This window comes from Myotis lucifugus, unplaced genomic scaffold (assembly GCF_000147115.1).
Source record: "Myotis lucifugus unplaced genomic scaffold, Myoluc2.0 scaffold_1, whole genome shotgun sequence".
Classification (NCBI taxonomy): Eukaryota; Metazoa; Chordata; class Mammalia; order Chiroptera; family Vespertilionidae; genus Myotis; species Myotis lucifugus.
The window spans coordinates 19,419,640-19,440,829 of NW_005871049.1; the positions used below are offsets into that span (position 1 = coordinate 19,419,640).

Sequence of the window (21,190 nt, forward strand, 5' to 3'; positions counted from 1 at the left end):
AAATGATTAAAAAGTGTATTGGATACTCATATACTATTGCATTCAAATTAGACATGATTCTTAATTCCTGACAGGAATAAGGCAGAGGTGAAAGATATATAATTATATTCATTTTTATTTTCAAATTGCTGATGTATTACCTATAAAAATATTAAACAAAGACAAAAAAGTCACATATTTGATAACCAGAAAATTCTGAAAAGATACCATCACTAACACTGGATCAGATATTACAGCCAACTAACATGTATCAATAAATATGGTCTTTGAGAAACCAAGATGGCAGCATAGGTAAACACCGGAAATTGCTGCCTCCCACAACAACTTCAAAAATACAACGAAAAGACAAAACGGACATCATCCAAAACTACAGGAAGGCTGGCTGAGTGGAAATTCTACAACTAGAAGGAAAGAGAAAAGCACACTGAGACTCAGAGGAGCTGCTGAAGTAAAGTGCAGAGGTACGGAGGCTCGAGCACGCTCGCAGAAAGGGGCTGGCACCTGAGGACACAGCTGTCTTTTTGAATCGGGAGGGAGTCACAAGCTCCTGACTGCTCTGAACTCCAGTTCCGGGAAGTCTCTGGGGACCCAGGACTCATACGGGGAGAAACTGGACTGTCTGGCAGCAGGCAGAACTCGGAACTTGAGGGCAGCTTTCCCTCAGAGGTGCTTGCAGCAATTACCGGGACACTGAGACTTGGGGCCCCTTAGGGCAGGGCTGAGGATCAGCCATAGCTGCTTGCTCCACCCCGTTGATTCCCTGAGACCCCGCCCCACCCAGGCTGCCACAGAGGCTTTTGCATATGAATGCCCTGGCCCTTTGCAATCTGAAATTACCTAACAAATTGCAGCTGAGCCAGACAGACCCAGAACTTCCATGAGAAGGCCCAAGGCCCCACAGCAGCTTGCATTGCTTCACAGCTGAGCCTCATCTGGGCTCCTCCAAACCCCAAAAAAGGAAGGAGAATCTGCAGATCTCTTCGTAGCTCCTGCTGGGTAGCCTCAGGCAGAGGCTAAATTAGCACCTCCTTAGATCCATGAGCCAGTGTACCCATTGGTCAGAGTGGGACCATCCAGATTACGACTCCTCAGATCCATAAGAGACACACTCAGGGGACAGACTCAGTGAGCACCAAAGCCCCACTGAAGCAAGTCTTGCCCCAGAAGGGTGTCTCCAGCACAGAAGTTCTCCCACTGCAGACACAGCTGATTCTCACAGCCAATTGGCCTGGAGGTCAATTCCTCCCAGTGATACCTACAACAATCAAGGCTTAACTACAACAAGACTACAACAAGACTGTGCACAAAGCCCACAAAGGGGTGCACCAAGAGTGTCCACCTCAGGTAATTGGGGAGGCTGAGCCACTGGGCCCTATAGGACACCTAGCACACAAAGCCACTCTACCAACACATGGAAGCATAAAAAATTCGGAGACAAAGAAACAGGTCACAAATGACAGAAATGAAGGAAAGCAAACGACTGGATATAGAGTTCAAAACCACAGTTATAAGGTTTTTCAAGAATTTTCTGGAAACTGCCGATAAATTTAGTAAGATCCTGGAGGATATGAAAAAAGACCAACTAGAAATTAAGCATACACTGACTGAAATAAAGAATAATATACAGAGATCCAACAGCAGACAAGAGGATCCCAAGAATCAAGTCAAAGATTTGAAATACGAAGAAACAAAAAATACCCAACCAGAAAAGCAAAAAGAAAAAAGAATCCAAAAATATGAACATAGTGTAAGGAGCCTCTGGGACAACTTCAAGCGAACCAACATCCGAATTATGGGGGTGCCAGAAGAAGAAAGAGAGCAAGATATTGAAAACCTATTTGAACAAATAATGACAGAAAACTCACCCTACCTGGTGAAATAGACTTACAAGTCCAGGAAGTGCAGAGAACTCCAAACAAAAGGAATCCAAAGAGGACCACACCAAGACACATCATAATTAAAATGCCAAGGGCAAAAGACAAAGAGAGAATCTTAAAAGCAGCAAGAGAAAAAAAGTCAGTTACCTACAAGGGAGTACCCATACAACTGCCAGCTGATTTCTCAACAGAAACTATGCAGGCCAGAAGAGAGTGGCAAGAAATATTCAAAGTGATGAATACCAAGAACCTACAACCAAGATTACTTTACCCAGCAAAGCTATCATTCAGAATTGAAGGTCAGATAAAGAGCTTCACAGATAAGAAAAAGCTAAAGGAGTTCATCACCACCAAACCAGCATTATATGAAATGCTGAAAGGTATTCTTTAAGAAGAAGAAGAAGAAAAAGGTAAGGATAAAAATTATGAACAGCAAATACATATCTATCAACAAGTGAATCTAAAAATCAAGTGAATAAAAAATCTGATAAACAGAGTAAACTGGTGAATATAATAGAACCAGGGGCATGGAAAGGGAGTGGACTGACAATTCTTGGGGGACAAGGGGTGTGGGGGAGCAGGAAGAGACTGGGCAAAAATCGTACACCTATGGATGAGGACAGTGGGAGGGGTAAGGGCAGAGGGTGGGGTGGGAACTGGGTGGAGGAGAGCTATGGGGGGAAAAAAGAGGAACAAATGTAATAATCTGAACAATAAAGATTTAATTTTAAATAAATAAATAAATAAATAAATAAATAAATAAATAAGGTCTTTAACACATGATCCATCTTCATTTTCTGTTTCATCTAAGTATTATGTGGAGTGTTTTGCCTCCAAAGAAAGGGAAAAGCAATGTGGAGGCTGTAGTAGAAAATGTGTAGGGAAAGAGAATTTAATGAATCAGCTCTTACAAAATGAAGGCATAAAAAGTAAAATATCCAAGTGGTATTTTTGTAGCTCATTCTCAGAAGTGCTAAGCCTTTCCTTGTTCTTATGTTGATACTAGAGGCCCTCTGCACAAAATTCGTGCAAGAGCAGGCCCTCGCAGCCCCGGCTTCATCTGGAAGGTCATCCAGAAGGATGTCTGGACGGTCGTTCCGCTGTTCGGCCGTGCGGTCAATTTCCATATTATGCTCTTATTATTATAGATTTCAGTCTTACTTGTTCAAATTGGCTAACCAGCAAATCAAGATTCTTCTAGATAGTTTAACACATAAAACCAGGAAAGTAAACAGTGCTAGAAGCTGAGTATTTAGCAAACATAACAGGTTTTCCCAGAAGAGCACATTAAAGCCAAAGAACCAGTATTTCCCAAAAAAATCTATTACTGTGTGTTTCTATCTGCATGAACAAATGGAGATACAAAGAATAGGGTTAAAACGAGATAGCTTTGGTAAGAATTAATATTTAAATGACTCCCTCAGTATCTTGCCATCAGAAATCCCTGGCTGAGGCCAGAGACAGCCTCATGGCCTTGAAATCTAAACAACACAGAAACATAAGCCTTCACCAAGCTCCTATTAGTTATTTGAGATCCACTATTCACCTAGTAAAACTAAAATATCAACTACATAATGATTTTTGGTAAGTAAAATTTGATTTGGATGAATAGAAGTTAAAATCAGTAATATACTAAATACATAAAATTTTTTCACTGAACAATAATTCCAATTAGTTATGTCATTACCACCATATCAAGCTTCCCAAGAGCATTTTAACCATGTATAAACCCACTACAAAAATCATCATGGCTACTCCTTACCTACAGAATAAATTTCCAATCACTTGCCTACCCCACAAAATCTCCAAAAGCCTCCCCTCTCATCTTGTTCCCATACAATCTTACTGATCCAGCCAATTTTATCAAGAAGCTCTAAAATTCTACCTCCTTGTCTTTGCTCTCCCTTCCTAAACTTCAAAGTTTAGCTCAACTCTCTTCTCTACAAACAGACATTTTCACGTAAGACAAAAAAGGAAGAAATGCTTCTCCACTCTGATTAAAACTTTGCCTATTGCAAGGCATACACATTTCACACTTACTACCTTGCATTATCTTTACACTAGAGGCCCGATGCATGAAATTCATGCAAGGGGCTCAACCCTCGCAGCCCTGGCTTCGTCCAGAATGTCATCTGGACAGTCATTCTGCTGTTCAGTCTAATTTACATATCAGCTCTTTATTAAATAGGATAACTCTTGTCTCTATCACACTGTAAACTTCTGAGAAGGAAATACATATGAGGCATTATTTTCAAAGACTCTAACAATCCTATGAGGTTGGTATTATTAGTCTCATTTTACAAATTCAAAAACTAGATAAGATATAGCTTGCCCAAAAATCACAAATAAGAAGTGACAGAGTTAGGAGTCAAAATGAAGTCTATCTGATTCTGATGCCATGCAAGATTCTGTCTCTCAACACACACACACACACACACACACACACACTCACTCACACTCACACATACACACCAAAACTGTTATACAGCTCTACAGTAGCGTAAGTGTGTTCACTTATTTTTCTTTTTTTTTTTCTTCTTCTTTTTTTTTTTTTTTGGTTAATCCTCACTGGAGGATATTTTTCCATTGATTTTTTGGAGAGAGAGGAAGAGACAGAGAGAGAGAAACATGGATGTGAGAGAGACATATCGATTGGTGGTTGCCTCCCACACATGCCCCGACCAAGGCTTGGGATGGAGCCTGCAACCGAGGTAAGTGCCCTTGACCTTAGGAATTGAACCCAAGACCCTTCAGTCTGTGGGCCAACACTTTAAATACTGAGCCAAACAGGTTAGGGTTTATATCACCCTTGTAGCAACCCTTAAAAGTGATGGAATAGCCCAGCCAGTTTGGCTCAATGGATAGAGCGTCGGCCTGCAGACCAAAGGGTTCTGAGTTCGATTTTGGTCAAAGGCACGTACCTTGGCTGCAGGCTCTTCCCAGCCAGGCCCTGGTCAGGGTTCATACAGAAGGCAATCATCGATATGTTTCTCTCACATTGATGTTTCTCTCTGTCTTTCCCTCTCTTTTCCACTCTCCGTAAAAATCAATGGAAAAATATCATCAGTGAGGATTAACCAAAAATTTTTTAAAAAGTGATGTAATAGTTATAGTTACTACCTTTCTTTGGGAAGCACTGCTTTCATATTCCCTTCCTCTGGTTCGATTGGGGAACTATTTCCTTACGTGATATAGTCCTTGTAGGAAATGTCAATCATGGTGCCCAGATTCACAGAGACCCAGATTAGGCAATCAGAATAGTGATTGTTTCTATCGCAGAGCCCTGATATACTAGTAAGTCAGGCCTTTTTCATGATGTTATCTCTGAACAATTCTTTCTACCTCTTCCAGGCTATATCCACTTTTCTCAACTCAATAGAAGACACACTTGATAAAAGTCCAATGATTGCAAAAGGAATAGTTGGCACAAGGGTAACAATCCAGAAATACACTTGATTCCTCGTTTTACTAAAATTTATATCCAACAAAATAAAATTCAGAGAATAGAATGCTTTCAGTTTAGAAAGTACCTAGATAACAACACACCATTCTCTTTCTAATAAAATATACTGAAATTTATTTAGCAAGCTACAGCAAGTGAAAAATTAAGAGCTCTAAATTTCATCTCCTATTTTATAAGTGTTACTGGCTTAGCCCAATGAGGAAAGGGAAAACAATTTACACGTTATAAAAAACAAAGATGCAATCTGAAGTTTATGTTAAGAAAGTCAAAATTGAGATCCATTTCAGGTATTGTTCATTTGAAGACTTTTGGCAAATCAATGATTATGTTAGCCAACATTCAGATTAGGGAAGAAATATATAAATGTGATAGACTAAGATGAATAACAGACTGATTTTCATCATGTTGGCATAATGTACCTCCTAACCATTTTAATTACTGAGAAAATAATTGGAAGCTCACAGCATAATATATTTCTATATTTTCTTATAAGCAGCTTACAAAACATCAGTATTACAAAAGTGAAACAAATGAGCACCATCTCATGGGCATTTGATGTAATAGTATATAAAACCAACCTTTGCAATAGCTTTTAAAAGCCAGATTATTTAGTAAAAGATTGATTATAAAACTTGGTTTTACGATTTCAAATTTTAGACATGTATATCAAAAAGCTAGCAAATGGTTTAAATAAACATAAATAACATTTAAGTCAGTATTCATATAACTTCAACAAGTATCAAGGTAAGAGCTAAAACATTGTCAATGGCAAGTATAAAATAAACACTGTAGAAGGGTTAAAGAGAGGCAAAGTCTCAAACTGAGGAGAAAAATAAAATACATCAGTATTTAACAAGATAAACCAGTAGTTAGAAAGGGTTGGCAACTCTTAAAGTAACACATAAATTGACCCTTTCTTGTAGTAACTAACAGATTTTCTATTAAAAACAAAAGCCATAAGAAATGAAAAAAAAGTTTCACATTTGTTCTAAAGTTGTGCATTTAAAAATAAAAGGCATTTCCCATTCCAAGAAAAACAAGTACTTTAAGACTAAAGCAAGTCTTTGCTAGTTTCTCTGCCTCCTTGTGTAAAATAAAAGTTCATTTTCTAAAAGCAATCAGGTGGCTTATACTAACTTGACTACCTGATACCAAACAATGCAGTTATTTCCTACCTGAAATTTCATCCAATGGCAATATACCCTCTGAAATGCTTCAGTGTCACATTCTCTCTGGGTTCAGATTACATAGACTCACTTTCTGTAAGTTAATAGTTTGATCAAGTATCTTCTTATAGTGTTAGAAGGAATGGCAAACTTAGAGGACAAAAACTGTAATTTTAAAAAATGTATCAACTCTAATCTTTTTGTTCTACATTAATATTTCAAAAGAAGCAAATTGTATAAAATCAATACATTTTGTAATGTAGAGATAAAACCTCTAATATAACTTTGTGGTGAAACCTAAGTAAAAAGATGTCTGAATGAAAATTTGTGTGAATTTTTGCCAAGTAAGCTATTACACAATTCCCTTTAAGAAACTAACTCATTATTATGAAAAATGGAAAACAAGGATGAAGTATCAAGCATTTACCCTGTCTTTTCAAATTCTTGATTTTATGAAATTCTACTAAAAAAATAAAGTTTCACACACCAAAAAAAGTTGTTCATATTAGAAAATGCCAATTAAGGAATGCAGAAAATGAGAAATTTAAAACATCACTGTTTGGAACTCCTGATAAAATGGATTTAAGTAATGATTATTAATGACTGCTAACACCATTTGTTAAAGGGTAAAAGTTTCAAGGGAGTTTGAAAATACCCAAATCAAGCTAATAATACCTAAGCCCACTGGATTAGTAATCTCACACCCAGGTCCTAAGATCACAGAGAGAAACACACTAGATTTATGTGCTTTCTTTTGGGATGCAGTAGTAAGTACATAGCCTGCCTAAAAGGAATTCACACGGAAAAAAAAAAAAAAACAACTTGGTCATAATCTAATCAAGCTTTGATCAATTTATAAAAACGAATCCAGTGAAAAATCCTACAGAAAAAAAAATGACTCAGCCCTGGCTAGTTTGACTCAGTGGATAGAGCATCAGCCTACGGACTAAAGGGTCCGGGGTTCAATTTCAGTCAAGGGCACATTCCTAGGTTTCGGGCTCAATCCCCAGTAGGGGGCGTGCAGGAGGCAGCCAATCAATGATTCTCTCATCATTGATGTTTCTATCTCTCTATCCCTGTCCCTTCCAATCTGAAATCAATAAATATTTTTTTAATGACTCAATCCTATAGAAAAAAATGTAGATGGCAAGAAAAAAGGGAGGAGAAAGGAACCTAGACACTGAAAAAGATTTAAGAGACACATACACCAAATGAACTGCCTACACATTATTTGATTCATGATTCAAATAACCCAACTATACTTAAAACTAAACAAAAAAATTAATAGACAATGAGAGAATTTTGAACATTGATTATTCAATAAAATTTAGAAATTACTGTGAATTGTTTTTAAGAATGATAAAGGTACTATGGTTTGATTTTTTTAAGTCTATCTTTTAAAGATACAACATGACATATTTACAAATTAAAAGAAGGGAAAACACATTACTGAGTTAGATATGGTTACATATTATATTAATTAAGATGTATAAATACTAAAAGTTGATAATGAAATCAATTAAAGACCTATATTTTCTATCATTTTTTAAGTTAAATAAAAAGGATTGTGCTTCCCTAGCCTGGCTCAGTGGTTGAGTGTCAACCTATGAACCAGGATATCACGCATGATTCAATTCGTGGTCAAGGCACATGCCCGGGTTGCAGGCTCAATCCCCAAGTGTAGGGCATGCAGGAGGCAGCCAATCAATGACTCTCATCATTGATGTTTCTCTCTCGCTCTCTCTCTCTCTCTCTCTCTGTTCCTCTCCTGAAATCAATAAAAATATGTTTAGAAAGCATTGTGCTTGCTTAACTTAAATAATGAAATTTAAACGTATACATTATTTCATACAATCCTCCAAAAGAGAATTTAAAACTTCATTAGCCAAAATAAGAGCACTAACTACACTTATCCTGCCCACCTAGAAATCTGACAGCTTCAATCAATCTTCAATAGCTCTGTATTAAAAATTAACCAGAAATGCTTTTAAGCATCAGCAATGAAGTTTAGACAAGCAGAATATAAAAATCATTGCAAATGAAATCTATCAATCATTAATCAAGTAACTACTATGCACAGGATCAAATATAAGATGCACTCATTGATAAGGAATAATATTCATGTTCCATGGGCAAAATTAACAATGAGATAGATGCAAAGCACTACAAAACAACTCACAGAACCAACATATACTTCATTACTTATAGTATAGCAATGGCATAAATGTTAAGTGTCTTGAGTACCAACCAACTTGAAGAAACTAAAGACAAACCATTCCTTAATCAATTTTGTGTTCTTTGCATCTATCTGAATGTAGTAAATGATCAAAAAAATATATTTGAATAAGCCAAATCATTTAAAGCACTTTATACTCACTACTTAAGTTACAGCATTATTTGTAACCAACAGCAACAAACAACTCAAATATCTAACAGTGGTGGCACTGTAATGTGTCAACTTGGGTAGGCTGAATTCTATTTCCCAGAATCCCCTTCCTGTACATACCTTGTTAGGGTAATCCACACGAAAAACTTTTGTGGGAAATATAAAGGGAGAAAGTGCGGTAGCAGCCATTTTGTAGCTCACACACATTTTCACCGAACTGATGGCTCCTCTCAATGGTGTGACATAATGGCTGGACCTACCCCCCACCCCCCACCTTCCCCTAAATTTTCTTTCAGCTTCTTACACTTCTGGGCCAGATGTGTGTATTAAGTTTCATGACAAAGGAACCCAACTTCTGCAGGAGACATAGCATCAAGGTCAGAGGCAACCAGCAAGACCTGACATGGGTTATAGTCTGTCCGTGTGGGCCCAACTTGTACTTGTAGACTCCAGCTTATTCTTGCTCTCCTCCACTTTACATCCATCTTCTCTTCCTGAATGCTTGCCTCATGAACTTTCAACCTCCACAATCAGCATGAAAACAAGAGCCTTACAGACACTGCTTAATCACCTCCTACAAGTTGATCACCTGCTAAAACAAAAAAATCAACTTTCCCCAAGGAATATAATAGGCCTCAGGGTCTACCAACATAACATTCACAAACTCTAGGATATAATCCAAAATTACTTGACATACAAGAGTCAGAAATGTGATGAATTTCAAGAAAAATAACAATAAACAAATGCCAACACCTAGATGACTTAGACATTGGAATTATCAAAGATTTAAAGCAGCTATCATAACTAAGCTTCAGAAGGTAAAGACATGTGAAATGAATGGAAGATACAGGTTTTCAGCAGAAAAATCTTAAAAGTGAAAAATATATCAAGCCTGGACAGACTCATTATTACAATGGAGATGACAGAGGAAATAATCAGTAAATAACAAAATAAATCAATATAATTATCTTAACCTTGAAGAACAGAGAGAAGAAAAATGAAAAAAAAAAAGGACTAGTCTCAGGGACATATGGGACAATAACAAAAAGCCTAACATACATATTACTGGAAGCCCAGAAGAGGAGAGCAGAAAGGGACTGAGGCAGAAAAATATTTCAGTGAACTTGACAAATTTGGTTAAACACATAAATTACTCTGAGTATGGCATCATTATGAGCCAAACTTCACGCGACTGCAAAACCACTTGATTAGTGATGTAGACTTCAAATTTCTCCCCTGCAATAGCAGACAGTAATCTGGACTACACAATCCTATCAGTTAAAAACTTAAGTACTCAGTCTATCAGATCTCGTGCTGCTCCCCTGGGTGTCACGTTGGAGATCAGGATGGGCTGCGCCAGCGAGAGGATCAACATGCCTTTGGCTAGAGATTTATTTTACTACATCCATCCTTGGAAGAGGAGAAGAAAAAACATTAAAAAAAAAAAAAACAGCTAGCTCAAAGTCCAAATTCTTATTTTATGGATGTAAAATGTCCAGATTGCTACAAGATCACCACCGTTTTCAGCTATGCTCAGCAGTGGTTCTTTGGGTAGGTTGTTCAAGTGTTGTGCCAGCGGACAGGAGGAAAAGCCAGATTCACAGAAGGGTGTTCATTTAGAAGAAAGCAACACTAATGACCCACACAGCTTCCTGAATTTGGGTTACTGGTATATCACAAAAAGCCTTATCAGTTTAGTAATTCTAGTTAATCTATCAGGATAATGTAATTACATTTAATTTGTAAGTATCCAACAGTGATCTCCTATTTTGATGTCAATTTTTCAATAAAGTTCTGATTATGGGGAAAAAAACTTAAGTACTCAGATCATAGACATATTCACAAGGTATATATGGACTACTGAATACTAATCTAACATATATGTCATAAAAATAAGAAAAGGAAATTAAGTGAGGTAAAGAGATAACATACAGCAATTAGAAGTTCTAGTCTAAAGTCAGTTTTAATGTCAAAACAGAGTAGAAAGAGAAATACACAAATATATGTAAATCCAACTGTAAGGTGGGATTCATTAGTTTGCTGAAGTTCAGTTATAACTGTCCATTTTTCTTACAAGAACATTAAAGTGTTGTTTATAAATATAGGTTCAAAATTCACGATATCTCTGTTTTAAAAATGGATTAGAAAATTCTGTTCCTGTATTTTTCTAATGTTTTTCAAAGTATAAACATTTTTATAAGTGACACATGCTTTCCAGCAACAAAGTCAGAAAATAATGTAAATGTTTACAACCATTCATTTTCACAGGACAAATTTCATTTAAAAAGAAGTTACTTTCTCACTAATAGCTAAAATGCTACCTTTAAACATCAAAGGACAGATTGTGTTTACATTTATAAAAATACTGTTACTTAGAAAAGATAAATTCAGATCTTTCTATAGTAGAAAAACTATCTAATTCATCTTTAAATTTAATCTATCACTATATAAATAGTGACCTTTGGGTATTATTAGATTTTTATAATCACTTATCTCATCACAAAATATTGTCAAAAGTTTATTGTTTAAAATAATATTATCTTTAAATCAACTAACCCAGGCACAAGGAAGCACTTCACAATAATCGGAAAGGAGACACCTAGGTGAGGTTTCTGTTATTACCCCCTTTAGTCTTCCTCAGGATGCCACAAGCTATAACTCTAACTTGACCATCTGACAGAATGAGGGCCACCACTGCAAAGCTAAATTTTTTCTTACTAAGAAAATAAATATAAATTCTAATACTTTCTTCATGTACTTTAATGAGCCATCTTAAGCATCTCACTTTGGAGACTATGGCTGCTACCATATTTTATTACAAAACTGTTATTACCAAGTTTGAAGTTACAATCCAAGCTTTACCAAATCTTAGTCTTCCAAGGGGAAATTATACAGATGGCTTGGATATCTTTTTCAAAATCAAGGATAAGGCTAAATTGTATATATGTTTATGTAAAAGTAGGATAGCATTTATATAAACTTTTTCTGAATAACAGTGTATCTCTTACTGACAGGATTTCATGTAATGTTAACAACTCTGAAAAGTAGACATTAATATCTACTTTTTTTCATTTTAGAGATAGAAAAAAGTACTCTTCCTACTTTTATTTGCCCTTTCTTATTTTCAGTATTTTTCCCATGTACTTTCTAATAAGAAATGCAGAATTCCCTGGTTCTTTAAAAAGATCACTAAATATAGTTCTGGCCAGTGTGGCTCAGTTCACTGGGCCATAGTCTTATGCACAAAAAGGTTGCCGATTCAATTCTGGTCATGGCACATACCTAGGCTGTAGATTCGAGCTCCAGTAGGGATGTGTACGGGAGGGAACTAATCAATGTTTCTCTCTCTCTCTCTCTCTCTCTCTCTCTCTCTCTCTCTCTCTCTCGTTAGTAAAACATATTCCTGAATATAACTTTCCCTTAATGACAGATTCATTCATTAGTCATATCATTACTGTTTTTAGTTTTTTTTTTATTCTGGACCCTCCATACTATTATGTATTCTATCATTAAACGAGTGTCAAGCACTGAGGTGAATTATTTCACATATGCTAATGAAAGAAAATTAGACAACAAAGTTCAAATGTTAAATATGAGTCAATAATAGCGATAAAGTAGATTAGTGGTTGCCAGAGACTGCAGGAAAGGAGAAACAAGAAGTAACTGTTAATGGGTATGAATAAAAACTATGATAAAATACCATTTCTCACCCATCAGACTAGCAAAAACATCAAAAGCTTAACAATACCCACTGTGAATAAACAGGCACTCTCATATAATGCTAGTGGGAATGCAAAAGGGTTCAACCCACATGAAAGTTAATATTTTCTAATATCTAACATTTACACTTCTACCCAGCTATTCTACTTTTAGGAATATAACCTGGAGATACACTTCCAACCACACACAAAAAAAATTTGAATGACATAATTTATTACAGCTTTTTTTGGAAATTTTGCAAACTATCTAAAAGTCCAAATATATGGGATTGGTTAAATATTCAATGGCACCTAGACACACACACACACACACACACACACAGCTATACAGCTGTAAAAAATAATGAGGAAGATTGCCATGAGAAACTATTAGTGAAAATAGTAAAGTTCCAAAGATCATACTCTGGGTTCCAAGACCATTCAAAGGGAAAAGTACAGGTGTATCAACAAATGGTGCTCGGAAAACTGGATATCCACATGCAGAAGAACCTTACCTTACACCATACACAAAAATTAACTCAAAATGGATCAAAGATCTAAATGTCTGACCTGAAACTGTAAAACTCTTAGGAGAAAGTCTCAGGGCAAAAGTTTCACAAGACTGTATTTGGCAATGATTTTTTAAATATGACACCAAACGCACAGCCAACAAAAGAAAAAATCGACAAACTAGATTTCATGAAAATTTTCAGCATTAAAAGACACTATCACAGAGTAAAATACACTATTAAACAGAGAAACCCACAGAATGGGACAAAATATTTGAGAATCATATATTTAATAAGGGATTAATAGCTAGAATCTATAGCGATCTCCTAAAACTCAACAACAAACAACCCAATTCAAAAATGGGCAATTGACATGAAAAACATTTCTCCAAAGAATATACAAATGGCCAACAAGCACATGAAAGGTGCTCAACATAACTAATCATTAGGGAAATGCAAGCCAAAATCATAATGATGTATCACCTCACACCTAATAGGATGACTAGTACCAAAACAAAACAAACAAACAAAAATAAACAGAAATAAAAAGTATTGGTGAGAATGTGGAGAAATTGGAACGCTTGTGCAGTGTTGGATAGAATGGAAAACAGCAGAGCCAACTATGGAAACCAATACAGCAGTTCCTCAAAAAATTAAAACTAGAGCTATGCTACATTTATACCATGGAATACTATGCAGCTGTAAAAAAGAAGGAGCTCTTACCCTTTAAAACAGCATGGAGGGACCTGGAAAATAGTATGCTAAGCAAAATAAGCCAGTCAGAGAAAGACAAGTATCACATGATTTCACTCATATGTAGAATCTAATGAACAAAATAAACTGATAAACGAAACAGACCCAGAGACATAGAAGCATGAAACAGACTATCGAACCTTAGAGGGAAGGCAGGGGGTGGTTGGGAGAGATTAACTGGAAACTTTATATATATATATTAGAGGCCCTATGCACGAAATTATAGCAAGAGTAGGTCTTCGCTGCCCCATGGCCCTTGCAACCCCGGCTTCATCCGGAAGGTCATCCAGAAGGCCGTCTGGATGTTCATTCACTGTTCGGCCATTCGGTCAATTTGTATATTACACTTTTATTATTATAGATATATGCATAGCCCGTGGATACAGATAATAGTGTGGTGAAGTCCTGTGGGGAGCAGCTTGGGGGGCAAAGGGGGTTAATGGGGAACAAAGGAGGACACCCAAAATAGTTTCAACAATAAAGATAAATTTAAAAAATTAACACTGGATTCACCAGTAATTCCACTTCTGGATATATACCCAAAAGAATTGAAAACAAGGTATCGAAAAGGTATCTGTACTCCCATGTTCATACCAGCATTAGTCACAATAGCTACTAGGTGTACCGGTTAATAATGCGGATTTTGTAATCAAAGAAAACACAGCAATTTCAAGAGAAACATCAAAAGTGCTTTATTCAAAGTAATGTCCATCACTAGCTACACATTTCCCCCATCTTTAGGTAATTTGTGGATACCGTTCCAATAGAACTTTTCTGGTTTTGAGGCAAACCATTCAGAGACCCAGTTTTCCACTCCTTTGTACATTTTGAAGTGCTGCTCAGAAAGTGCGTGTGCCATCGATCGGAACAAGTGGTAATCGGAAGGAGCAAGGTCTGGTGAATACAGCGGGTGGGTTAATACTTCCCAGGTAAGAGCTTTTAACGCAGCGGTTCTCAACCTGTGGGTCGCAACCCCTTTGGCAGTCGAACGACCCTTTCACAGGTGTCGCCTAAGACCATCCTGCATATCAGATATTTACATTACGATTCATAACAGTAGCAACATTACAGTTATGAAGTAGCAACGAAAATAATTTTATGGTTGGGTCACAACATGAGGAACTGTATTTAAAGGGCCAGAAGGTTGAGAACCACTGTTTTAACGTGTCTTTAACTGGTTTTGAAGTGTGTGATGGTACGTTATCATGAAGCAAAATTACTTTGCTGTGTCTTCTGGCACATTCTGGTCGTTTCACGATCAAAGCGTGGTTCAAATTGATTATTTGTTGTCGGTAGCGATCAGTATTAACGGTTTCGCCTGGTTTAAGAAGCTCATAATACACCACACTTTCCTGATCCCACCAAACACAGAGCATTGTCTTCTTTCTGAAGCGATTTGGCCTTGCAGTCAATGTTGATGGTTGACCTGAATCAACCCATGCTTTTGTGCATTTGGGATTCTCAAAATAAATCCACTTTTCATCGCCAGTCACAATTCGATGCAAAAAAGACTTTCTTTCGTGCCAATGAAGCAACATTTTACTAATGACTTTTAGTTTTCCATTTGTCTTTCGTTCAGTTGATGTGGCACCCATTTTCCTTCCTTTAAAATCTTTCCACTTGCTTGTAAACGATAGGAAATTGTTTGCTGAGCAACGCTTAATCTTTCTGCAAGTTGTTTTTGAGTTTGACACGCATCTTTATCCAACAATGCTTGTAATTGCTGGTCTTCAAACTTTTTCGATTGACCTGGACGTTGTCTTTTACATCAAAATCATCACTTTTAAAGCATTTAAACCAGCGTTCACAAGTATCTTGAGATGGAGCATGTTCACCATACGCTTCCTGAAGTATTCAGCAGCATGTTTCTTCAAAATAAAGTAATGAATTAAAACTTCCCACAAATGTTTTTTTTGGCACGAAATTCGACATTTTTAAGCATAAAAATATCTATGAAAATATCTTCAGAAATTTTGACATATGAAGTTTTGAAGCTTGCTGTCAATACAACAAAATAGCATAAATATCAAATCACACATATGTCAACATATGTATAACTCCATCCATTGAAAAAAATCCACATTATTAACCACTACACCTAGTATAATGTAGAAATAACCCAAGAGTTGTATTAATAAGTGAATGGATAAGCAAAATGTAGTATATACAATACCATGAAAATTACTCTACTTTAAAAAGGAAATCCTGCAATATATGACAACATGAATGATGTTGAGGACATTATGCTAAGTGAAATAAGCCAATCACAAAAAGGCATATACTGTATGATTCCACTTATGCAAGATACCTAGAATATTCAAAAATCACAGAGACAGAAAGTAGAATGATGGTTGCCAGAGACTGGAGGAAATGTGGAGTTATTCTTTAATGGGTATAGTTTCAGTTCAGAGGAAGAGTTCTCGAGACGAATGGTGGTGATGGTTACAGAATATAACTGTACTTAATACCACTGAACTGAACACTTGAAATAGTTAAGGCAGACCAGCCAGTGTTGCTCAGTGGTTGAGTGTCACCCACAAACCAAGAGGTCATGGTTCAATTCCAGGTCAGAGCACATGCCAGGGTTGCAGGCTCGATCCCCAGGAGGGGATGTGAAGGAGGCAGCCAATCAATGATTCTCATCTTTGATATTTCTCTCTCTCTCTCCCTCGTCCTTCCTCTCTTAAATCAATAAAAACATAAAAAATAGTTAAGGCACCCTGACCGGTTTGGCTCAGTGGATAGAGCGTCGGCCTGTGGACTCAAGGGTCCCGGGTTCGATTCCGGTCAATGGCATGTACCTTGGTTGTGGGCACATACCCAGTGGGGAGTGTGCAGGAGGCCGCTGATCAATGTTTCTCGCTCATCGATGTTTCTAACTCTCTATTCCTCTCCCTTCCTCTCTGTAGAAAATCAATAAAATATATTTCAAAAAAAATAGTTAAGGCAAATTTTGTTTTATGTATTTTACCATAATAAAAAAAAAAGATGGGGGGAAAAGCATATGCTACCTTTTGTGCAAGAAATAGAAATTAGAAAACATACATGTACCTGCTTTGCTTAACAAAAATAAACAAATGAAAGGAAAATCAGAAAATAATGAAGCTGATTACCTATAACAGTGAGAGAAGTTCCACATGCTCAGTAAATTTTTTAATTAAATCAAGAAAGATGGCAAGGGGAAGAAACTAGAATCAAAACTAAGAATTCAACTACAGTTCAAATTAACATCACAATCATATCTACAGAAGGAAGAAAAAGAGCTAATCAAAGTAATTTATGAACACAGTATTTGATTATACAATTGACCCTTGCACAATATGGTTTTAAACTGGGTGGGTCCACTTACATGCAGATTTTTTCAATAAATATACTGGAAAATTTTGGAGATTTGTAACAATTTTAAAAAGGTCACAGACAATACACATAGCCTAGAAATATTTTTTTAAAAAAAGTTAGGTATGTCAAAAATACATAAAATGTATGTAGTTACTGATCTATTTTATTATTTCCTACCATGAAATATACATAAGTCTATTATAAAAAGTTAAAATATATCAAAACTTATGTACATAAACACAGATAATACTAGTATGTGGTGCCATTCGCAATCTTTTGGTTTTACAAGGTGTGGACAAAGGAGAGCCATTTTTCTGGATTGGTTCCACTGTTGCTTTGTCCCTGAAGTCGGAAGTACTTTGACAGTAAGGAACTTCCTTTTAAAGTTTTTTAACATTGGACAATGCAGATGGCCACCCAGAACCTCATAAGTTCAACATCAAAGGTGTCAAAGTGGTCTACTTGCCCCCAAACACATCTGTAATTCAGCCTCTAGATTAGGAGGTCAAAAGGCTCATCACACACACTACTCTATGGAAAGGATGGTCAACACTACAGAAAAGAACCCAAAGAGAAATATATAAAAGTTGGAAGGATTACACCATTGAAAATGCCATCATTGCTATAGAAAAAGCCTTGAAAGCTATGCTGGAGAAAACTATGTCCAGATGCTGTGTATGACTTCACAGGTTACAACAGAACTAATCAAGGAAATCATAAAAGAGATTGTGGATATCACAACAAAGGTAGGGAATGAGGGTTTCAAGATATGGATCTTGGGATAAAATATCAGTAGCTAACAGATACCACACCAGAGGAATTAACAGAAGTCAACTTGATGGAGATGAGTGTTTTAGAACCATTGCCAGGCTCAAAGAAGACGACGTAACAGAAGTAGTGCCAGAAAACAAAATAACATTAGGTAACCTGGCAAAAGTGTTCTGATTATTCAAGACTGCTTTTGACTTCTTTTATGACATAGACCCTTCTGTGATATGGGCACTGAAACTAAAGCAACTAATGGAAGAAGGATTGGTACCACACAGAAACATTTTCAGAGAAATGAAAAAGCAAAAAAGACAGAAGTTACAATGTATTTTCATAAAATCACACCAAATGTGCCTGTCTCTCCTTCATCCCCTTCCACCTCCTCCACTTCTTCCCCCTCTGCCATCCCTGAAATGGCAATATCAACCCCTACTTTTCCCCCTCCTCCTCCTCTTCAACATGAAAATGATGAAGACCTTTATGATGATCCACTTCCACTTAATGAACAGTAAATAATCATCATAGTGCACAGTTAATAAACTTATATGTTGTGGATGTGTGTGAATGGCTTGGTGTGAAAATCTAATAACTGTATGGCAAGAACTATATAAGACATTTTTGTGTAATCATCTCCATCATCATCATCATCATCATCATCTCCTAAGTATTCATCATGTAGAACATCATGTGCAAGACCTGCATGGATGTGGATAGACTATCCTTACACAGGCATATAGTGAGTGATATTTAATAAAAATTTAAAATTTAGTTATCTATTTTATAACTTTGCTTTCAAAGAATTACATTACTGTATAGAATGCCTTTCTCTCAAAACTGGAGAAACTGCATATCAGCCTGTCAGCACAGATGAGTGGGGTTTTTTTTAACATAACAATGCTTGTAATACTGTATTATGAATATGATTGTATTTCTGAATGCCATAAAAATATAACTATTCACTACTTAGTGTATAGGCTAGGCTACCATGATGCAACTGTATTGATTACCATAGGCTACCATAAAGCAATCACTAATATTGCTGCTGCTTCATTATCAATGCATGAATCATTATATCTGTAAATACAAAATATTCACATTACCTTTTCATTTTTGTATGTAGTGCTAGTAACACATATAACATCTACAGTGTTTTGTATCATATAAAACAATATATTTTTTCACATGCCAAATCTTGAAGATGTATATTTTTTTTATATATTGAGTTTATTGGGGTGACACTGCTTAACAAAATTTTGCAGGTTTTAGGTGCACAATTCTACAACCTAAGATAATATATATTGATGTAGGTATTGACATGATTAATCTTATAAACAGACAACAAACTATGGTATCAATAAAGATAGTACAGTATTGTAAATGTATTTTCTCTTCCTATGGTTTTCTTCTGTGTTTGTGTGTGTGTGTGTGTGTGTTAATTCTCGCCCAAGGATATTTTTTCCATTGATTTTTTAGAGAGAGTGAAAGGGAGGGGGAGAGACAGAAAGAAACATCCTTCAATGTGAGAGAAACACATAAATTGGTTGCCTCTGGCATGCACCCCAACCAGCACTGGGGATCGAGCCTGAAACCCAGGTATGTGCCATACTGGAATCAAACTCTCAACCCTCCCGTCCACAGGCCAGCACTCTAACCATGGAGCCAAACTGGCTAGGGCCTATGGTTTTAATAACATTTTCTTTTATCTACCTTATTTTATTACATGTATTATATAACATATTCTTACAACATACTATATATGTATTGATAGACTGTTTATGTTACCGTTAAGGCTTCCTGTCAACAGTAGACTATTAGTAGTGAGGTTTTTGGAGAGGCAAAAGTTTTACGCAAAGTTTCAACTGCCTTAGAAGTCACCTCCTAACCCAGCCGTGGGCAAACTACGGCCCGTTTAAAATGAATAAAACTAAAAAAAAAAAAGACCGTACCCTTTTATGTAATGATGTTTACTTTGAATTTATATTAGTTCACACAAACACTCCATCCCTGCTTTTGTTCCGGCCCTCCAGTCCAATTTAAGAACCCATTATGGCCCTCGAGTCAAAAAGTTTGCCCACCCCTGTGACCTAACCCCATGTTTTTCAAAGGTCAACTGTAAATATATATCCCCAGACTAAGGGTTTGAACTGCAAACAAATTCTGATTCATTTTGGTAGGTGGGCCTTTTGTATGTGTGGTAGTATATATGCACAGCCATTCCAAAACTACTTTAGAATTGAATGTATGACATATATATAGATACTTTTGGAAGCTAGGGTGCTCACTGTAGAGGAGACATACAAATAACAAATGGAGGAATAAGCAAGAATCCTATCGAGATAGACTAGATTTGGAGACATCAATGTGAACTCATAAATTCTAAAAGATGTGTGTAAACATGTAAACATATACAAAATTAAATACGAATGTGTGCGTATATAAGTACACATATATTCATATTTACACATATAGATGCATATGTTTCTTCCTCTGTCAATTGAAGGAACCCAGAAACAAAGTTACTTCCAGAATAATGAGGACACCTAGCACCCAAATCTTGGTCTCTAAGGCTATTCTCCAGAAAGGAACCTAAGTTCCTCAGAAAAGTGGCTCATTCCAGGAGAGGTATAAGATTAGCCTGGAACATTAATCATGTCATAATGTACAGAAGTTCATAAAAATTTGAGCATCAAAATAATTAGGAACAATAATTAACAACTAGAAAAAATAGGAATCCAAGAACATATATCTAAAATAAATAAATAAACATATATATACATATATCCTATCTAATAATAGAGAAACATGGTAATTAGCCGTACCTCCGCTACCCTTCCCATTGGCTAATCAGGGCGATATGCAAATTAACTGCCAACCAAGATGGCGGCCGGCAGCCAGGCAGCTTGAAGCGAACAGGAGGCTTGCTTCCTTCAGTGACGAAGGAAGCCAACGTTCCCCGCCTGCCTTGCCGGCCTCTGAGCTTGCAGTTTAAGAAACATTGTTATAAATATAGAAGCTAAACAAAACCCTAGAAACCTGCTTTCAGCCAGACGGGATCTCAGAGCTGGAGTGAGCAGGACCGCAACAGTGTTACAATTATAGAACCCAAACAAACCAGATACCTGCTTTCAACAGCCGAGGCCTCAGAGCTGGAGCAAGCCTCAGAGCTAAAGCTGGCCCAGAATAAAAAAAGAAAAGAAAAAAAGGACAGGTTGGGAGCTCAGTCGCCGCAGC

At 36.6% G+C, this 21,190-nt stretch overlaps 1 protein-coding gene and 1 pseudogene across 1 annotated transcript in view; one reads left to right on the forward strand and one right to left on the reverse strand.

Moving 5' to 3' along the window:
• Positions 1-21,190, reverse strand: part of LRBA (LPS responsive beige-like anchor protein) — a 546,641-nt gene that overhangs the window by 512,536 nt on the left and 12,915 nt on the right. The gene's annotated exons all lie outside the window — the stretch shown is intronic.
• Positions 10,004-10,705, forward strand: LOC102441660 (annotated as a pseudogene).